At 41.8% G+C, this 21675-nt stretch overlaps 1 protein-coding gene across 1 annotated transcript in view; it reads left to right on the top strand.

Moving 5' to 3' along the window:
• The window catches only part of patj (PATJ crumbs cell polarity complex component), a 127809-nt gene that overhangs the window by 68166 nt on the left and 37968 nt on the right, over nt 1–21675 (top strand). The window lies entirely within an intron of this gene.

Below are 21675 nucleotides of genomic sequence, written 5' to 3'. Positions count from 1 at the left end.
ATATATGTTGTTTGTGTAATGTGAAGCAGGAGTGACTCCAGGAAGTTGCTGCACCTGGCCAAGAAATGGAACAGCACATAAAACCCCATAAGGTCAGAGGTCAAACAACATGGCAGCCCAGTCTGAGTACCAGGCCATAATAATATGCCGTTAGCCTATTATCATAGAAACTACAGCTTATTATTATTCAATTAATATTAATATTCACCCTCTGGGGACCATGAATGTCTGAACCAAACTTTGTTCTTCTGTAACAGCAGAGCTCACTGACACTGACTGAAGGAAACACAACACGAAATATCTATAGCTCACGCCTGTGTGTCATCCAGCAGGTAGAAGACACACAGGCTTCTGTTTGTGTGTGTGTGTGTGCGTGTATGTGTGAGTGTGTGTGTGAGAGAGATAGAGAGGTCCTCTGAAGTGTGTGTGTCGTCTGGTTTTCTAAAGAAGGTGCAGTGTGTGTGTGTGTGTGTGTGTGTGTGTGTGTGTGTGTGTGTGTGTGTGTGTGTGTGTGTGTGTGTGTGTGTGTGTGTGTGTGTGTGTGTGTGTGTGTGTGTGTGTGAGTGAGAGAGAGATAGAGAGGTCCTCTGAAGTGTGTGTGTCGTCTGGTTTTCTAAAGAAGGTGCAGTGTGTGTGTGTGAGAGAGAGAGAGAGAGATAGAGAGGTCCTCTGAAGTGTGTGTGTCGTCTGGTTTTCTAAAGAAGGTGCTGTGTGTGTGTGTGTGTGTTGTGGAAAGGTGGATTTGCTCCACTGCTCACACATTGACGGATGATTGACAGCTCAGTGAAGAGAAGAAAAGATGTTTTTAAAGGAGGATGAAGAGGGAGAATAAGCAAAGAGAGAAATCACACAGGAGCTTTAGAGGACAGACAGGGACCCTGTGTGTGTGTGTGTGTGTGTGTGTGTGTGTGTGTGTGTGTGTGTGTGTGTGTGTCAGAGCAGCTTTGTCTGGGTGTGTTGCTCCCTGCTGAGCTCCAGTCAGACCGATGGATGGATCCAGTCTGCTCCTTGATCTCTTCTCTTTACTCTTTACGAGTATCATGGTGAACTCGTTAATCTTTAGTCGTCAGGTGACTGTGGAAGTTATTCAGTCTCTAACACTGCAGTTAAACTGATCATAACTGATGTTTTGAGAAATCCTTTTAATCTAGCCTCCACAGTCTGCGTGTGACAGTCCTCTATTATCAACATTAAAGTTACCTGATCTTCTATTGTAATTAGATAAAATACACAATAATACGTAAAAACTGTAAAAGTGAAATTTTGAGTCGGTGCTGTCCAGCTAACAGCAGATCACACCACAGACAGACTACATGAAGAGGTACAGGTCAGGGTTCGGCCCGCTGTCGGCCCATTATCGGCATGCGGCTCAGATGCACACATGAAGATTTCATGGAGCTGAATTGGAGTGAAACTGATTTGTGTAGTGGAGGATATGTGGATTTAGTTTTTATGGCTCAGCACCGGTGAAAGGTTGGAGGTTATCTGTCAGTCCTGTTCTCATGAACATGAAATCTCCTGCAGGGAATTTCTTTAAATCTGGTTCAAATTTTCATTTGGACTCAATGGACTGATTAGATTTTAGTGGTCAATGGTTAAAGGTCAACGTTACTGTGACATCATATTGTTCTGCAGAGACACTTCTAGCCATTCCTCAACACTGTCACTCAGGAAGGAGAGACTGTGATCATATTTCCTGCAGCTTCGCTGGCTGGAGTTTGAAATGATTTGCTGCAGTAGCTCAGAACAGTCCGTGTAGTTTAAAGTTTAGAAACTATTAAGTGTTTCAGATTCAAACCTTCATTTTAATGGTCTTTGTTGAGGTTGTTGTTGAGCATGTGGTTAAACAGTCAGGTCCTTTATATGTATTATTTATATTTATTTATTATTATAATCAGTATAGTGTCACTGAGGAGGAGCCAAATTAATGTCAGCTCGTTCACCTACAGCACAGTTGGGTTTGATCAGTTGGATCAGTGGTGCAGCAGTTTGATCGATTAGATTTCTCCTGCAGTTCAACACCTACTGACCTGAGTTCAAGAAACTGATCACATCCCTGCTCCTCAGAGGAGGAACCCTTTGTAATGACTAACTGATTACATTATTTCACTTATTTTGTTAACGTGTATCTACTGGAGATACTGTTATAGTTATTACTATATTATTTCCTTCATCATGTTTGCGTGCTCAGCTCCTGTGTGACTATTATTCTACACTTGAAGATGTGTCTGCACAACAGCATCAGTATGCTGATGAACACACAAACAAACACCTGTGTGTGTGTGTGTGTGTGTGTGTGTGTGTGTGTGTGTGTGTGTGTGTGTTGCACAAGTTGCTCGATACCCTAAGTCCTTGACCTGATTGGTGTGGCCTCAGCAACACACACACATTCTCTCTCCTACTCCCTGTGGTAAACAGAGGCCTGTATCCACACTGAGTGAGTTCTGACTCTGGATCAGGATTTGTGATTTTTAAGTTTGTTGGTTTGAACCCCAGACTGACGACCTCTGACCCTCCAGCTGCTGCAGGACACCTGCCCAGTGGCAGCAGTGAAGTCGAACTGCAGCCTACTTATTATTCTCTCTCTCTCTCTCTTTCTCTCACACACTCACACTCTCACACTCTCACACACACACACACACACACACACACACACACACACACAGAATCTTTTTGAAGTTTATTAAAACTGCACTAGTCTCCTCCCCCAGGTGATGCAGCTGTCCTTGAGAGGAGGATGAATCCTCGTTTCTCTCTCTCTGGCCTTGTTTCAGTTTGTACTGCACTTGTTCTGTTGCCGTCCTCAGGCGGGATCAGACTACATGATGTCAGCCCGATAACAGCGCCGCCCGTCAGTCGTGGATCTTTAGGAACTAAAACCAGTGTAATGTAATGACCACAGACACAGGACACTGTTCCATCCCCGGGTCTAATCAAAACCTCAATAACCTCTGCGTGGATTGTTGTACTGACATTCATGTTCCCCAGAGAATAACTCCTGCTGACTTTGTTGATTGTCTGACATTCCCTCTGGTGCTGCCATCAGCTGATAGCTCTCAGTTGTTCAGTGGATTATAGAGAGCAGTGCTGGAGACTCTCTTCTATGAGGTTTCTTCTGCTGTAAACGCCCCCTGATGAATGGCAACAGCCAGTCAAACACACCCAGCCGACCAGTGGTGTAACTTCATCACTCAGTCAAGTCATTGACATTCAGGGATGTAGCTGTTCAGCTGAAACGTGAAGGGTGTGAAAACCATCTGCTTCATCTGTATTTTGTATTTAGTGCTAATTAGCAACTGTTAGCATGCTAACACACTAAACTATAGCTACGTCCTCACTGCTACGTTTTCTTTTTAAAACGCGTCTCTTTTGCTAGGTTTTAAACTCCTGTCCACACTGCTCCAGCGTTTTCATACACCAAAAACGTTTGGAAACGCTGCTGGCCCCGTTTTATTTTGAAAACTCTGGGGTTGTGTTGTAGTCTGGACGGACAGAAACTGAGACCTGCAAATGATGACGTAGACATTCACGGCCTCTCCTGATTGGCTCTCATCAGCATCGACTACCAGTGGTGAATACAACATGATAATGAATTACAATGTTACTGACCTTGTTGTCTTTGCTAGCAGCTGTTGAGGAGTTACATTTTGAATGTTAACACTGCAGCTGTCTTTGCTGTTCCTCATTTGTAGTATCTTGTGCAACTAACCAACTGCAGAGTAGACAGTCTGCTACATTTACACCCCCTTGCACATGCTCAGTGTATGTGATGGCTCAGGTATGTATGCATTTTCTGGTATGTTAGTCTGAACCGAGATTATTTTCATTTGAAAACACTGTTTTAAAATGAGGCTGAAACTCAAACGACTCACTCATATCATCTCTTACATCTCCTGTTGTAGTTTACCTTCACTGACCATTATCACATGTTTTGCGCACTTGGTCTCAGCTGCTCCTCAGTTGTTGATGAAAAAGGTGGACATCTCACTTCTATGATGGATTAAACTCTGAAGCTCATCCAAGGCCACAAAGGCCTCATCAAGGTTACAGTGAACTGTCTGACTGCACACACCATCATGTCTTTAGCATAATAACAAATACAAGATTGTATGTTTAATATAAATGACGATACATGGTTACACATGATCAATTATATATTTGATAGAATAAGTAAACATAACACAAAACTCATAAGTGATTAAAACAAAAAAGTTCAGTAACACGTGAGTACAAATATTATATCACAACAGTCACAGCTCTTAGTTAAGGTTCTGGTTTTGGTTAAATATTGAAACATTTGATACAGACTTGAAATTGACGGATGTGGATGTGTTAAAGTTTTTACCATCTTATCACTTAAAAAAATACCAGGAAGAGAACTCTAGTATCTGCTGTCGAAGTCCTCAGAGGATGAACCCTTTCTCTATTAACATGAGCTTTTCTCTAACTTTACCCTTTACCAAAAATCCCAATTTACGGATATCTAATGATTTCGGGCCAGATTTCTATGAAATATCTCAACCTTATGCTCCTCAGAGGATGAATTACATGTGATAAGGCCACGACCTTCCCAGTTAGGCAAGGCAAGTTTAGTTCTATACCACCATTCAGACACAAGGCAATTCAAAGTGCTTTACAGAGGCTTGGAAAGACATTGAAAATAGATCATAAAGATGACATTGATATAGTATTTAAAAACAATAAAAACTAATTTTATTAAATAAAAATAAAAATATTTTAATTCATAAGATCAGGTAGGAAACGGACACCATTTCAAAAGGGGCACTGTAGTGATAAAAGACATTAACAACAAGCAAATGCACAAGATTAAAAAGATGTTATGTATGTGTTATATTGATAAGATGCAGCAGATAGTGATGTTTTCATCCCTGATTTAGAGTTTCAGCAGATGTCAGGTGTTCAGGAAGTTTGTTCCACAGGTGAGGAGCAGAGAAACTAAAAGCTGCTTCACCTTGCTAGGTTCTGATTCTCTAGCGCCACCCTCAGGACAAACATTACATTTCCTCAATCTCCACTAACACTGAGGCTCTGAGAGCAGAGGTCGTCATCGTCAGGTGTTTAACACAGTAACTGTTGTGTTGAAGGTCAGATTAGTGTTTCCTCTCTCCCTCTCTCTGTGGTGTCAGTCTGGTTTGTTTAAATTGCTCCACCACAATAAGTCTATATTCACAGTCATTACAAAGTTAATTAAATCAGATGAAACTTGATTGAGTCTGTTGGGAAACTGGGTCGTTGCAGCAGCAGACAGTCAGAGGATACAGCAAGACAAACAGAATATAAATAGAAACTGAACAGAAACAGAGTCACAGCTACATCACTACAGCTTGATGTAATGCGACTGTGCAATGAAATATTTAAAAATCATATATGAAACTTATTAGAAATTGGTTTCATATACTGACATATATGTCCAGCCCATATAAATATGTATGTTCATGTATATAAGCTGATATTATAAACATGTTATGTAAATATATATTCATCCCAAAGCCTGTTTATATATGTTAATATTATAAACAGTAGAGTCCAAAGGTCTGAGACACTTTCCCACAATGTGAAGATAGAAATGTTTAAAATTAATGAGAAAAACATATATAAACATAAACGATTTGTATATGTATGCTGTTTTAATAAACCTGCATATATAAATTAAATATATATTGTTAACATATAGGGTTGCAACATGTTATACCATGTAAAAATTCATCATGTAGATATTTTTAATATATACACAAATTTTACATTACATTTTACATTTTATTTTTTTATGTTATAAACTTATATCTTCATATATCCAGTGGATGTATATATGTGATAATAATATATCCCCTTATAGTTAACTTATATGGCAACATCACTCTTGATATAGGGACATATATGTTATATTTTATATATATATATATATATATATATACACTGTTGCCCATAAAGTTGGAATAATTTTGTTTTCAGACACAATCCTCTGTTTATTCCTATTTAAATGCATCAGTAATCACTTTTGACCAGGTGCAATGATGATTACATTATGTGTTCCAATCACCCAGGTGAAATGAAATAAATCACATTGTCACAATCATTTCATGGTAAGAGGTAAAAAAATATATTTTTTTCCAACTTTATGAGCAACAATGTGTGTGTGTGTATATATATATATATATATATATATACATATGATATAGTGCAGCGTCGTTCCGGTGACTTCAGCATCACTACACCTATGATGATGATGATGGTGATAGAATATTGATTTAGTATTAAGTTTGTTTTGGTTGTATATTTTTATTTTAGTTAATTTCTGTATCATTTATATGTCAGTCAGATTATCTGTAAGTGACTCGTATGACAGAGAAAATGCTAAAGAAGAGACAATCGTTGAAAATCCTCTGACGTGTCTCTCATGAACACTGATCTGTTGGCATGACTGGTTCCTCCATGATGCCACTAATGCCACTCTAGTTTCTCATGTCTGTGCTGTAGAACAACGTTCACCTTGTTCAGATGTTGCCTCACATGTTGACGGACACAGTCGCTCAAACATCTTGGAAAAATGTTCGACTCTAAATTTTCTCCTGTTATGAAACAGGTCATAAGTCCTCCAACGTAAAGGTTTGGAGAAATATTAGATAGTATTATATTAAATGTGTTTCTCCCTCTTTGATTGATTTTTGATGTGAACATTTTTTCACTTGCTGATTTTTTTTAATCTGATTTCCTAAAACGAAAACACTGATGACTGAGGAGTCCTAAGATATCTACCTTTAAAATCACAACCACATTAATTAGCATTTTCTTTATCAGGCGATTGTATGATTAGACTTAGACACACACACACACACACACACACACACAAACACAAACAGAGTTTTCACTGCATAAACTGCATGAATCAGTCTTTAACTCCACAGAGATTTCTTTCTTCTTCCTCCTCCTTTTTTCTCTCCTTCGTTGTTACTCCTCCTCCTCCTCCTCTGCTAAACTGCAGTGGTTTATCTGCAGTATCTCTCTGTGAAACTGTTGACCAGCTGCAGGTTTCTGCTTCTACCCTGACAATGAATTTGCAGCCAGAGTCTCCTTTGCCTCAGATTTTATATTTCAACACTTTCTGTCATATTCTGGTCATTTTACAGACCCTGTAAAAAGCTTCATTTCCCACCGAGCCATCAGAGCTGCTGCAGGTTCACAGTTATTTATTCTTCTGTCCTCCTCTCAGGGAAATGAAGCACTGCAGCTCTACTTTCTGCTAACACTAGCACATCATGCGTAAAGTGCATAGTGAGCATTACACAGTCACATTTCAACACAGAGCTGTGTTTGTCTGATTGGTCTCCAGGCTGCAGGACTCACAGTTCAGCCATGTTGACTTGGTCCAGTTCAAAGGGAGCTGTGAACTAGGTAGAAAATAACTGAACAACGGTTCATCAGTTCAATGGAAGTTGACGAGCAAGATTACCCATCAGTCATTGCACCTCGTTGGAGCCTTGCTCTTTAAGTGTTTAAGTTAGTTAAGTTTGGGCCAAGGTCACTAATATACAGCTTGCAGGTGTCGCTGTAGCTTTTACTTTTCTTTTCAGCCTGATCTTCAAACTAAAAGTGACGTGACACATACTAACAAGTTGAACGGAGAAACCTTCCTCCATAGTCTGACTAATGCACAAATACACAAATACACCTGCTGCAGGAACACCTGGAGACTGAAACAAAAGTGAGGGTGTCTCCAGATCAGAGTCCAGGTTTAATGTAGTGATTGCAAGTCTGCTGCTGTCCATATCTGTGTCCTTCCTGGAGTATGATCAGGGCTTCTTGACTTTAAGGGCCCATGTCTTTTAGTAGGATCCAGGAGAAATATTGGAGTCTTTTAACCATGACTTCTATTTTCTGGACCATAACCATATAGTTTTGGATCTAAACTCATTGTGATCTAAACCGTATAGAGATGGCTCTCATTCATCCGTCAATCCACCTTGACCACCAGCAGAAATTTGATGTATGGACAGAAGGAGCTGGAGATCAAATCTCCAACCCTGTGATTAGTGGGTTACTCTTCCTCCTGAGCTTTGTAACAGTCACATGGATCATTTTGTGAAACACTAGCTCTGAGGTTTGACAACTTGTTGGTTCTGCTATGTATTTTCATTGGATTTTAGTTTTTTTACCCTCTTTAACTCCTCACAACACTGAACTGACACCACCAGTTTAAATTAAATGAGACAGACTTTCCAGTTATGATGCTGCAGACTGGTCTGACTGGGCAGCCAACTGCTGCTGGAAACCAGTTCAACACAGGCCAGCTTCCATCCAGTCCTCTGTCCCAAACAACAGCAGGAGATTATATAGAGAGATGTGCGTGCGTGCGTGCGTGCGTGCGTGCGTGCGTGTATGTGTATAAATGGTCTTAATTGAAGCTGCTCTCTCCTCTCAGACGCTGTGATGGCTTGGTTGCGTTTGATTTGTGACTCATGGAGAGGCAGAGGGGAAGTGCTGGCCTGAATGGTGATAAGAGGACAATCTCAACTGCCGTGTGTGTGTGTGTGTGTGTGTGTGTGTGTGTGTGTGTTCGTTCATTCACACACTAATTGTATGTTGATGAGGTTTTTGCCTCCATGTGCTCTGTGAGCATATCCATGTATGTGTGTTAAGACAAGCTGTGTGTGTTTTTGTGTGTGTCCTCGAGTGTATGGAAATTCACTCAAGCATTTGTATTTTGTGTGTGTGTGTTGGATCAATAAGCTATCATAACAGAACAGTTGGCTGCCTGCACCAGCTCCCCATAGACACTAGACACTGTGTGTGTGTGTGTGTGTGTGTGTGTGTGTGTGTGGTGTTGATGCAGATTCATCTCTATCGCTGTTTCCTGTCCTCATCTATCCTCCACCCCTCCCCTTTGATTGCTGCAACACCCACACACACACACGCACACACAGTCATCATGTCTGTGTGGAGTAGATCATTTATATCTTGTTTGTGCTGAATATGCAAATCTTCAGAGCAATGGTTCTTAAAGTGGGAACCCAGGGTCTTTCAGGAGCTCCAGGATTCCTTGAAGAGGTTCCCGGTGGTCTTTGTAGAGGTTAACAATGCTCCAAGCATTCTTGAGCAGGTTGAAAGAGGTCTGTGAGGAGGATGCAGAAGTCTTGGACAGAATGCAGAGATAATTGAAGATGTTGAAGCTTTTTGAGGATGATCCAGGTCTAAGTACATACTAAACGGTTGAAGGGGGAAATTGAGGTGTTTAAGGAGATTCCAGACATCCTTCAGAAGGTTGAGGTGAATATGCAAATCTTCACAACAATGGTTCATAAAGCCATGACCCAAAGTCTTACAGGAGTCCTGAAGATGGCTGCAAGGAAATCTGAGCAGGTCCTTGGATTCTTTATGGAGGTTGAAGGGGACTGTTAGAACAATGCAGAGGTCTTGGACAAGGTCACAGACGTCAAAGAAGAGGGTGGTTGTAGTGGCCAAAAACCTCCAGTTGAGTCTGTCCTTTAACTTGTCCTATTTATCTTTTAACTTGGTGGTGGGAGCAGGGTGTTTGACACGCAGTCATAAAAGATCCAGTGACCTGTGTTGTTCTGAGATGAATTGAATTTATTGTCAACATGAAAAACAAAAAAGTAAAGCAAAATATGACATTTCCTATGTGTCCACTGATCTTGATGTTGCTGCGGTCAATGACAGTATCGCTGCTTCCGGCTGCCAATCCCTCTTTTCACCTCAACCTTCAAAACTTAAAGTTTAAGCCCCGCCCTCACCACCTGAGGAGTCAGGAGGGCGCACACTTACTGCAACAAATAAAATTCATTGTTTTTATTGTTTTTTATAATTCATCCTAAATAATTAATATGTCTTGTGAATAGAAATGAATTAAATAGCCTTAAATGCGGCTCTTACAGTAGTCTTGAAGGACGTTCCAGAGATGGCTGAAGATGTTGAAGTTTTTGAGGAGGATCCAGGGGAAGGGACACACTAGGGAAAAATAAAAGTGTTTGAGAAAGTTCAGGCAGCCTGGAGAAGATGGGGAGTCTTTGAGGATTCAGAATTCTCTGTAGGGGTTGCAAGAATCTCTTAATAGACTTTGGACATTATTGACAGATACCAGAGGTTCATAATACAACACTAATCAATATTTCTCAAATGACTACTTCTATACTGAAGCCACCACTTTCCTGCCCAGCATCAAACAGCCGACAGACAAGGTTAGCAACTTGTTGGCGAATGTAGTGAAGCATTTAACAGCTAGAGAGCCAGACATTTTTCTCAGGAGTTGGTTAAGGGGCTACGTAAAGGTGTTTATGTGGGATGTGGAATCACTGAGAGGGTTGAGAGTGTATTCAGGAAGGACCCAGAGGTCTTTGGAGAAAGTGCATCAGTTGTGGAAGTTGAGGGGTCTTTGAGGAGAATCCAGGAGTCCAAAATGGCATTCCAGTTATGCTTGAGTAGGTTATGGGGGTCTTTATGAAGGTTAGCAATGTTCAAAACATGCTTGAGGGGTGAGGCTGATGTCTCAGAGAGGATTACAGAGGTTTTCTCGTCTTGTGGGTGGGTGGATGACCTAAAGTCCTTAAAGAGGCTCCAGACATGACTAAGAGGGTGAAGGTTTTTTAGGAGGATTCAGGCATTCCAGATGGTCTTTCTTGTCAGTTGTGAAGAGGTCCGTGGGATGCATGAAGAGTTGAAAGGGAAAAGTAGAGGTGAATAAGGATATTCCAGGCATCCTTAAAGATGGGCAGCGTCTTTGAGGACATCTTCACAATTTTTGAGGAAATCAAGGGGTCTTTAATGAGAAGTCCTTGAAGCCCTTTGCTGTAGTAGTATTCTCCAAGCAACCAAGGAGTATCCAAGCAGTCCTGTCAGCCATTAAGAGATTCTTGGGACACCTCAATATCAAAGAGTTTCCAGTCCTCCTTGAGAGCGTCTTTGGGGAGGATCCAGAAGTCTCTGAAGATATTGCAAAAGACACTATGGTGTATTTTTTGAATGGCTACTAGGGGTCCATAACAGTGTTTTATAGGTGTTAAAGAACAGGTCCTTACGGAGGATCCGGAGTCTTTGTGGAGGACCCACCACATCTTGAACTGCTCCCCTCTTATCCATGACATTGTTTCAGGGATTCAGAAGTGAAAATTAGCAGTTTCAAGAAGTATGTTTTATTTCTTAATTTTAAGGATTCCTGAGGAGGATGGAGGGATGATTGAAGAGATTCAAGAAGTCTAAGAAAGTGTTGGATGTTCTTGAGTAACGTAAGGCCAAAAGTCCTTAAAGGTATTCCCCAACCTATTTGAGAAGTAGAGAAAGTGGATCATAAAGGATCCAGATTCATCTGAGGAGGTTGTGGGAGGTATGTATGTATGGTTTTTAGGAGGTTACCAAGGTGGTTAAGGTTTCTGGTACAGATTCAAATTTTCTAGAAGGTTCACTGGATCATTCATCAGGGAAACATTTAACTGCTTCTTTCTGAAACAGTCAGACCTCTTCTTGGAGTCCTCACTATGTTCCCAGATCTGGGTAAGAAAGGTTGTTATTACTGGTAGAAATTAAGGTAAAAACTACAAAAGGGCAAAGTTGTAATGAAGCAAAATTATCCTTCAAGTCAGGTAAGTGTCCAGTGATTGGATGAATTGTGTTTTTGGATTTGTTCATTTTTAGAAGGCAGTAATGAGTCTGTAAGTTTCCATTCCAGGAGGAGGGTTGGTGCAAAGCAAGGAGGAAAAATAGATTTTGATGGAGTGAGAAAGATGGATGAGAGGGTGGGGGCAGCGGGGGAGGAAGGGGGGAAGAAGGGGGGGGCTGAGCAGCAGGAGGAGGGTAAAGAGAGAGAGAGAGAGAGAGAGAGAGTGTAATCGAGGTTGGAGTGTATAACAGAGCTGTTCGTCGCTCTCTGCCTCAGTATCACAGCAGCTGGCCGACACACACACACACTCACACACACATCTCGTTTTATGGATATCGGAGCGTTACAGCAAACCTGACACTGAGACGACACACACTCTTTCTCTCTCTCACACTCAACACCACATGTGGATTTATCTCAGTGTGTGTGAAGACTGAAGTATGGACGATGTTGCCGCCGGGTTCGTACACTCTCTCACTGTTTGTGTGTGTGTGTGTGTGTGTGTGTGTGTGTGTGTGTGTGTGTGTGTGTGTGTGTGTGTTCATGTCACAGCTTCAGATCAACAGCTGAGTTATGAGATGGTGCGTGTTTCACTACGTTCCTGTCAATATATTGAGTCCAGGTAGAGGTCACCTTTAACCTGTCTCCATGTCTGTCTGCCTGCCTCTGTGTGCTCGTCTGACTGCACACACACACACACACACACACACACACACACACACACACACACATATAAACAGGTGGGTGCAGGCTTCTACAAATCAGGGTTATGGTGCATTATGTGTATGTGTAAGTGTGCATAGTGAGACGGCAAACAACATGTCATGATTAATCCAACTGTGCAGGTCAAGGTGTTTTGTGTGTGTGTGTGTGTGTGTGTGTGTGTGTGTGTATATGTGTGTGATGACTAGCACAGATTGACTTGGCGGGCTCCCCAGGTGACACTGCATCACTCATTCAGCCTCCTGACATACACTCTCTCTCTTTGTCTCTCTCTCTTTCTGTCTCTGTCTCTGTTTCTGTCTCTCAGTACTTTTGTCTCTGTCAACTTCAAAAGGAAATGTTCCTTATTTGAATAATATCCATTATTAAAAATAGAAAAGACATAATGTTTGTGAGAAAAACAAAATCCTGTTGCTCTTGTTCTCCACTGCTGCAGTAGGTCTGATCTGTTTTGTTATGGTATTATTCATGTTTCAGGTTAGCAGAGCTATGCTCAACTTACAACCCAGCCTTTCTCAGCAGTGAGTTCTGTGGCTCGCTTCATATGTTTAAATAATAATGATATTTAATATAATATATAATCAAATATAATATTATTATTAAATTGATATAATACAGTTTTTAAGAAACACCATTTCCCATAAGCCCTAGATATTCATATGTTAAATATCGCTGGTCGAAAGAGGAGGACATGAGGAGTTGAACTACTGTGGTTAGTTCATGTGTCTGTAATGACAGCGGGACAGTGGAGTGTCTGCGGTTAGTTCATGTGTCTGTAATGACAGCGGGACAGTGGAGTGTCTGCGGTTAGTTCATGTGTCTGTAATGACAGCGGGACAGTGGAGTGTCTGCGGTTAGTTCATGTGTCTGTAATGACAGCGGGACAGTGGAGTGTCTGCGGTTAGTTCATGTGTCTGTAATGACAGCGGGACAGTGGAGTGTCTGCGGTTAGTTCATGTGTCTGTAATGACAGCGGGACACTGGAGTGTCTATGGTTAGTTCATGTGTCTGTAATGACAGCGGGACAGTGGAGTGTCTGTGGTTAGTTCATGTTTGGGATTGACCAATATGGTTTTTTCAGGCCAGATATGGATACCGATTGTTGGTAATCAAGGAGACCGATAACCAATATTTGGAACCGCCAACACATCCAGGTGTTTATATTATGTTGTCCACCCCATTTATATCAGTGAGAGTAGACTAAATAACAGAAACACCTCTGTATAATGTAGCACAGCTACACACACTACATCCTCCATGAAGATCATACAGTTGATACTGTCATACTGTCTACAACTATTTTAATACAAACTGAACATTGTAACCTTCATGAAGGAGGATTTACTGCAGGACTCACTCTATATCAGTTTTAGCTGGATGTTCCTAATAAACTGACAATTGAGTGTATATTAGGTGTAAGCACAGGCTGCAAAGAGCCTGACTGGAATGAATTGGTTGATTTCCGTGTTGTTCTCACCTGTGAACTGATTCACCTGGCTGCCTAAAGATGCTCTTTAATTTAATTTGTCATAAATTATTATCATCACCATATAACATGTTTTCCCCTTCGCCTCTTCCTTTTAAAATGTAACAAGTTTACTCAGAGGTATTTTAACTGACCTACTTTGTACTTTTATCTGAGAACATTTTACACAGTGATTTACTTCGACTGTAGTAAAATATCTTCTCAGTAACAGTTAGTGAGTGTTTGTGACGTGCTGCAGTCACTGTAGTGTCTCTCTGCTTCCTTTTCTTCATCACAGTGACTAACTACCTGCTGTACATTTAAACTTACACTAGTTGTGCTCCAGCACCCAGAGCTCTCTGCTCCTTTTAGTGACTTTCACTAACTCAGCAGTTGTTGACATGCTGTCCACATCAGCTAGTTACTTTAGCTTAGCAGTTAGCGCTAGCTTCTCTCTCTCTTGCTCGGTGTGTCTTGGACCAACAGATGAACTTGTTCATCAGAGTGTGGTGTTGTTGTAGCTTCAGTGTGGAGGATTGTGATGCTTATGTGTACACAGCAGCCCTCAGATAGGCTATTACTCATGACATCTAACCAATCAGAGACAAAGTAGCGTATTTTAAGATTAATTTATGTTATCTGTTAAAAAAAAAAAACAATAATGCTAATCGGAAAAATTCTGAATTTTGCCACGGGCCGATAATCAGTTGATCCATAGTTCACATGTCTGTAATGACAGCACAGTGGAGCGTCTGTGGTTAGCTCTATGTCTACATTTTGATCGTCACAAGAAACAACAACGACCAAACCAACTGTAACCTGCTGTCAGTCTCTCTCGCTGTGTGTCTGTAGACAGGTGCAATTTTGAAGACCTGTTTAATGTTGTTATACCAGTACTAAACTGGTACTGATGCTGGTGCTAATACTGGTGATACTGGAGCTGCTCCTGTTCAGAAACCAACCTCCAATCTGTTTTGTTGCTAACTGGACTAGCCCAGGCTGTAGTGGTAGTAGATTAATGCCACCTCCTCTGGAAATCTGTGTGTGTGTGTGTGTGCGTGTGTGCGTGTGTGTGTGTGTGTGTGTGTGTGTGTGTGTGTGTGTGCGCAGCAGCAGCAGGCTGAGCTACTGTTGCATTGCAGTGACCTCCAGGAGCTACTGCAGCACTGCTTCATACACTGAGGGAGGATAACAGCTTCTGCTCTTTCCAGCTTTTTACCCAATCTCTGTTTCTTTGTTTCTTACCTTCTTACTCATCTTTCTTTCTTATCGACCGGACAGACAGGAAGGATAAATTCATAAACATGATGTTAGAGATCACTGACACAGTTTCTTCTCTTGAAATCCAAATTGTAAACGGCCTTAAATAAAAGCACAGAGCAGCTTCACCTGCTGTGAATCCAGGGAGCCAAAACCTTTTATTTAGTCCAATGATTTGAAGTCTTTAATAAACCCTCTCTCCTCAGAGTGTGTTGTATTTTCTGTGTCCACACTGTGGCTGTTTTCTGAAATATCTGGAGGTTACATCGCTGTGTTTGTGTTAGGGCAGCTTCACGGATGGATTACACCACAGGAACACATAACAAACTACTGCAGGGAGTCACAGATGTAAAGTAGATCCCGTCAGAGCCACACAGTTTAAGAGGAATCTTTGATAGAACAAGCAAGAAGAAGAGGAGAGTGGAGTGGAGGGTTTGTGCTGCAACACACAAACGCACACAGGCACGCACAGGTAAACAATGTTTCTGTCCTATTTCACCCTCCAGGGCACATTACTACAACTGCCAGTTACATTAACATCACACACACACATCCGTGTGTCTGAAGCATGGACGATGTTGCTGCCGGGTTCATACACTCTCTCACTGTGTGTGTCTGTGTGTGTGTGTGTGCGTGCGTGCGTGCGTGCGTGCGTGCGTGCGTGTGTGTGTGTGTGTCAGATGTAATCCCAGCAGTAAATATTAAATCAGATGCAGCAGCTGTCTCTCTGCCTCTGATGTTGCAGATGAATCAGCTGATAGATTTTGTTTCCATGCTGCTGTTCTGCATCTTTGATTCTGACTGTTTTCACTTCAAACCTCATAATTCACCATTTAAAGGAGGAAGAAACATGAGGCACAGAGTCGTCAGAGTACGTCAACACACTGAACTCTCCAACAGTAAGATCACAACTAAACCTCCTCACGGCCTTTTTTAAGTCTGGAGCCAGATAAACTTGCAGCACAAGTATTTTAACTGCTGAACGTTTGAGCTGTACGATTTGCAAAATAAATCATATTGCGATTACTTTGGCAGAGATTGTGATTTGAGTTGGAATGGTCGTTTTTTGATTCATTTTCACTGAAAACATTTTTTTAAATGATGATGGTGTGATTATTGTTGGTCTTGTACCAAACAATCATGTTCCTTTATGTCTGGAGAAGATGATTTGTAGTCTGGAGCGTCTCTGTAGCAACACAACACTGATGATGCTAACAATGCCCAACAATGTGACACATTTTACTGCAGCTCCTGTCATTTGGATATTGCACTTGGCCATACTGAGATTTCGATTATATTTTGATAAACTGTGCCGCTCTACTGCTGATGTTAAGGATTTCGTCACCTGCAAATTTAGAAAAGGTATTTATACAGAATAATGTGGAAGCCCAGAAAGGCCAGGATCATTTTTTGCTCTTTGGTTTTTTCATCTTCACAAATTTCACAAACACTATGAAAAAGCGGGTTGTTTATACAGATGAAAACAAGAAAAAGTTGATTTGGCCAAAAAAAAAAAAAAAAAAATAGCTTTCCTTTCAGGGCTTCTGTAGGATGATGCTGTCAGGCCACACATATTTACATACAGTCAACCTTGGCATCAACACTTGTTTAGACCAGTGACAAAACAGCTGAGAGTCATCACGGCTCATAAAGGCTGAACAATGCTGACTGTCCTGACAGGAGAGTGAGGGAGATATGATTCACAGCTGTGTTTTCATCTTTCATTTAGCAGAGAAAAAGTTCTGCTTTGATTAAAGGGTTCCTGTACCCAGACTGACTGACTTTATTGTCCCCAAGGAAGAACTAAGTGTTTCCGCAGAGTGTGTGTCCGTACTTCAACAACATAGAAGATAAATACATACAGAGATTTTCCATGTAAAGTATGAATCTGCTAATTAACCCCAGCTTTTAGTTAAATGCAGCGTTCCAGCAAGACATAAGGTTTGTTCAGGCAGAAAGGGAAGTACAATTATAATAATGATGATAATAATAACAATAACAATAATGATAACAATAATGATAATAATGTTAATAACCTTTTGTTATTTGCAGAAGTGACTGAGTGCTGGACTGTGTGTGCAGTCATCCTGTGTCCTGACTGTATTTGACCTGATGGTGGCGCTGGATTAAAGTCGGAGGTTCAGTTCATCCTGAAGGGAACATGAACCACATTTCATCACACAGAGATATTTGAATCTGCACCGAGGTGCTGGACTGAGTGACGCTAACGCCCCTAAAAATAAAATATCCTCTGAAATTCCAAAATAGAACTTTTCCAAAACTGGAGGCAGTGAAGTGACAGAAGCTCTGATGTGTGGAGGAGTGAAGTGTGTTAGTGATGCAACACACTGTCGCTTGTATTTGTGCGTTTCTCAAATTCAAATTCAAACGGCGAACAGCAACTGACCAAAGTGCTGAAAGACATCATGAGAAAAATATAATCAACAGAGAATCAAAATCAACAGACAACAAAACAAACAAACAAATGAGCGAGACAGCTGATCTTAGCTCGAATGCCAATGAGAATAAATATATTTTGAGCCGAAATTAATGCGAGGGACGATCGTGAGACTGATGTCTGATGGATGTAGTGTAGTAAAAGGTCTGTGATGTAGGGGGAGGGGCTAATCTATTGAGGGCCTTAAAACAAACAGTAGAGACTTAACATCTATTCTAAAACAACTGGGAGCCAGTGGAGAGAGGAGTCATGTGATCTCTCCCCCAGGAACTGGTCAGAAGTCTCAGTCCAGAATCCAGGAAGTTACAGTTGAGGAGCCTGAGGAGAAGAGAGTCTTCCTCTCACTGAATGAGAGGAAGACTTTTATTTTGGAGATGATACAAAGCTGAAGGATTTTACTACTGCCTCCACATCAAAGCCATTTCTGTGTGTGTGTGTGTGTGTGTGTGTGTGTGTGTGTGTGTGTGTGTGTGTGTGTGTGTGTGTGTGTGAGAGTGAGAGAGAGATAAGTGAATCTAATAAGCATGTCTCACCTTGCTGTCACCTTGTTCCTCTGTGCGACGCACGCATGCACAAACACACACACACACATACACACACACACACACACACACACACACACGTCAGCGGTATGATGCTTCCTCTGACACCTTCACTCTGAAGTTAACCATTAAACAGTTCTGTAATTGACACTGTTGACAAAGTACAAGAGGCAAATGTTAGTTTTAGTCTAGATTTGAGTTTTTATGTCTTCAACACCTTCATCATCTGTGTACAGTTACCATGGTTTCCAGACTCACATTATCAATCAGCATTTATCAGGTTTCAGGTCAGATGTGTCGACTTTTCTCCACATGAGCTCTGTCCTCTTCACTGTAATCAGGTGTAGACAGGTGTAGACAGGTGTAGACAGGTGTAGACAGGTGTAAACAGGTGTAGACAGGTGTAGACAGGTGTAGACAGGTGTAAACAGGTGTAAACAGGTGTAGACAGGTGTAGACAGGTGTAGACAGGTGTAATCAGGTGTAGACAGGTGTAGATAGGTGTAATCAGGTGTAGACAGGTGTAGAAAGGTATAGACAGGTGTAGACAGGTGTAGACAGGTATAGACAGGTGTAGACAGGTATAGACAGGTGTAGACAGGTGTAACCAGGTGTAGACAGGTGTAAACAGGTATAGACAGGTGTAGACAGGTGTAATCAGGTGTAGACAGGTGTAAACAGGTGTAGACAGGTGTAAACAGGTATAGACAGGTGTAGACAGGTGTAATCAGGTGTAGACAGGTGTAAACAGGTGTAGACAGGTGTAGACAGGTGTAGACAGGTGTAAACAGGTGTAAACAGGTATAGACAGGTGTAGACAGGTGTAGACAGGTGTAAACAGGTATAGACAGGTGTAGACAGGTGTAAACAGGTGTAGACAGGTATAGACAGGTGTAGACAGGTGTAGACAGGTGTAGACAGGTGTAGACAGGTGTAGACAGGTCCATATGTAAGAACCAATTCATGAGCTGCAGTTTTCATCTCATGATGTTTAAAGCTTCGAATGTGAGAATGAGGCTGAGTTTAACTTCTGGAAAGCATTTGATCCAAACAGCAGCTGTAAGTTGACCAGGCAGCAGAGAACAGTCTGGAAGCTACACACACACACACACACACACACACACACACACACACACACACACACACACACTTACACACACACAACGCAGCTGTAGCTGTAGCTGGAAGGAAGCTACAACCTCTACTGCTGTATTCACAATGAGAGTCTGCTCAGCCAAATTCAGCAGGTGTGTGTGTGTGTGTGTGTGTGTGTGTGTGTGTGTGTGTGTGTGTATGTATGTATGCGTGTGTGTATATACTGATTTACTGTGACAAGTCACCTTGCTAGCAGCACACAAACACATCCACAGACACACACAGTGAAACACACACTGCAGGGTTTTTCTAGAATGACAGTGTTCATCAGTGTGTGACAGACAGACCGCACTGCTGTCAAACACACTGCAGGAGGTGTGTGTGTGTGTGTGTGTGTGTGTGTGTGTGTGTGTGTGTGTGTGTGTGTGTGTGTGTGTGTGTGTGTGTGTGTTACATTCATATGCATGGGTTCCGTCTCTGCAGTATTACCTGGAATAAAATTTTTTTTAGCTGATGACCTCCAAACCAGGTGTTGTGCCCTCTACACACAGAGAACCAGATGTTTGTTCTTCTACACACTCGCAGACTGACGTGTGTGTCATTTATCAAACTGTCTCTGTGGCCTGCAGACTGTGTGAGGAGCAGTGAAGACTCCTCTCCTCCTCCTCTCCTCTTCCTCTCTCACCAACAATGTGTTGGTGAGAGTCTCGCTAGTTTTCTGACCTGCCCCTGTTGTAATTAATTAGCTGTTAATTCAAACTCTCTCTTCACTTCCTGACATCATGGCACTGGCAGCAGCAGTGTTGGCTGCATCAGCATATTCAGACTCAGTATGAATATCATCCTGTGAGCTGTGGGAAGTCTTCCAGGGAGATGAACGGAGGGTTAGCGAGTAAATGGCCTGATGAGTGAAGGGGAGATGAGGACGGCAGCCTGACACACACTGTCAGGGGTTTGTAGGTTAGCAACAGACACTTCTTCTGTGTGTGTCGGCTTGTGAGTATGCGCCATGTTGGTTTTTTAAATCAGCCATTCATGCGTCCTTCTTGGGTGTGTGTGTGTGGTTGTGTGTGCGTGTGTGCGTGCGTGTGCATTGTAGGGGGTGTGTCCTTAAAGACGCAGCTCTCACAACAACTGTTATCCAGCATGCATTTGTCAGCGTTGTGTGTGCCTGTCAGAAGCTCATTTCTACCCAGTTTTTAACTTTTGGGAAGGAAAAATAAAACTCCTGAGTGCGACTCTGCTTTGTGAATTACTCTTAGTCAAAAAAATGAGGAGTCCTGAAGTTAGGACTGACAGGCCCATTACTTTTATATCGGCAAGGTAGGAGCTACTTTTAGCCTTAAGATGCTTTGTGAATATGGGCCCAGGCGTTTGGACTTTATGTCACACATTCCCGGTCAGGACAGACTGCTGAGAATATGTTTGTTTTTTATTGCTTTTATTCTGTAAAGCACATTGTGCTGCATTGTTTGTATGAAAAGTCCTATATGATTGATTGTTTTGGGGAAAGGCTCAGAGGGAATAATCCCTTCTTGTTGGGCTTTTATTTTGGAACAGTCCAGAAAGTGATTATTTTTGTTGATTAGATAAAAAAATCTCCAAATTGAAATTGATTATATGTCAGACAATACAACACTGTGTGTGTGTGTGTGTGTGTGTGTGTGTGTGTGTGTGTGTGTGTGTGTGTGTGTGACACTGATAGATGATTTCATTACCTGTAGTATGTCCAGCTGACGACCACAGACTCTCTGGACTGTTTCTTCTTTGTCTCTGTTCAACTCGCCTTTAGTTTTCTGTCTGAGTCAGAGTGAATCTTGTTTCCTGCTGAAGCGTCTCTGTGGTTCCTTCATGAATCTCTCCGACTGATTCAGTTTAGTTTTCTGACTCTGCTCTTTTCTAAATGAGGTTCTGCCCTCAGCCCGTTCTCCCGGCTTTAAATGCAGGTGAAGTGTTCTGAAACATCGGCTGAACACGGACTGAAGTCACGTCTGACTGACGAGTCTCTGAGTCACAGGAAATGATACGGTCACCTGTCTGGTCTTTCTCCTTCAGAGTACCTGTACATCTCTGCAGGTGCTTCAGCTGCACACAGTCCTGCTGTCACCTCCACCTCCTCCAGCTGCCTGTGTGTGTGTGTGTGTGTGTGTGTGTGTGTGTGTTCCATCTCTCCATCTTTCTCTGTTTCTTGCTCCATCACTCTCTTTACATTTGCCATCATTATCTCTCTCTCTGTATCTTCATCGTCTCACCTCACATGACATCTCCTCCTCCTCTCTCCTCCTCTCTCCTCCTCTCTCCCAGTGTTTGTCACTGATGTTCACATAATGGTTTCATGATGTTGATGAAACGTAAACATGTAAATGTATTTTCAGTGATTTGAAAAACATGCACATACACGAAATGTAAACATACATACAATACAATAGATGTTGTAGCGATAGTTTTTTCTGTTGCATTAATCTGAACCAAAGGTCTGTAAACAGTGAGGGAGAGTTTGGGC

Source organism: Seriola lalandi, unplaced genomic scaffold (assembly GCF_002814215.2).
Source record: "Seriola lalandi dorsalis isolate HSWRI2012SDOR001 ecotype SW California unplaced genomic scaffold, Sedor1 jcf7180002054885, whole genome shotgun sequence".
Classification (NCBI taxonomy): Eukaryota; Metazoa; Chordata; class Actinopteri; order Carangiformes; family Carangidae; genus Seriola; species Seriola lalandi.
This window is presented reverse-complemented; position numbering and strand designations above follow the sequence as displayed.